Here is a 1016-nt window from a genome sequence, read left to right as displayed (position 1 = left end):
GGGAAGTGGTCACCCAATTGGGAAGGACCATACAAAATAAACGGTGTGTTGCCTAATGGAGCGTACCACTTGGAAGATTTAGACGGCACCAAGCACGTAAGATTCATTAACGGTAAATATTTGAAAAATATGTCCCTTCTTTATGGGAATGCGAACAGGTAAAAACATAACCAAACATTCTGGACGATCAAAAGATAATAAAGACAGCGAAATACGTTCGAATAAAGTTCTTTATTACCAAACGTTCATTACAAGAATATAAAAGATACAAGTAATGGACGTGTTACAAAATATAACTAAAGTAAGATGATCTCCCAGTCGATTGCTAAGCAAGCTTCACACCGCTTTCCTAAATGCATCGCTGCAATGGTGGGATTGACGAGTGAGAGGGTGTACTGGCCTCACCACCTTCCTAAATGCATCGCTGCAATGGTGGGATTGACGAGTGAGAGGGTGTACTGGCCTCACCACCTTCCTAAATGCATCGCTGCAATGGCGAGCAAATAGGCTGAGAAACACTCTCAACAGGCAAGCTGAGAAGCACTCTCAGCAAGCAAAATAGCCCACAAGCAGCCCACAAATTGCCTTCCATCATTGACTCCTTGTGAAGAACAAAGAGACGATGGGAAGAATTTTGCAGGAAAAAACTTCGCTGCGGGCCAGAAAATATTTCCTATACCTCCCATACCAAAGGTGACATCAAAGTAAATATAAGGCAGACGGACTAAACAGTCCATTTTTTGGATCAGGTTTGATCATCAGAATGCCAAGAAATGGCAGCAAATTGGTTTCGAATAAGAAAGTGAAGAGATGAAGATAGAGGATGAAAAAATGCGAAACATTTATAGGGGGTGAAGATGAAGAGACAGGATATGAACAGCCACATTTCTGTCTAATAGACGGAATTAAATGGCCCTAAGTCTTGGGAACAGTAGTGGGAATATCAAAAGGGAATGGACAAGATTCTTAGTGCAAAGCAGTTAAGTAATTAAAGAATTGATGATTAGAAAATAAAC

The sequence above is a fragment of the Olea europaea genome, chromosome 11 (assembly GCF_002742605.1).
Source record: "Olea europaea var. sylvestris chromosome 11, O_europaea_v1, whole genome shotgun sequence".
Classification (NCBI taxonomy): domain Eukaryota; kingdom Viridiplantae; phylum Streptophyta; class Magnoliopsida; order Lamiales; family Oleaceae; genus Olea; species Olea europaea.
The sequence above is the reverse complement of the archived record's forward strand: the minus strand, read 5'-3'. Positions refer to the sequence as shown.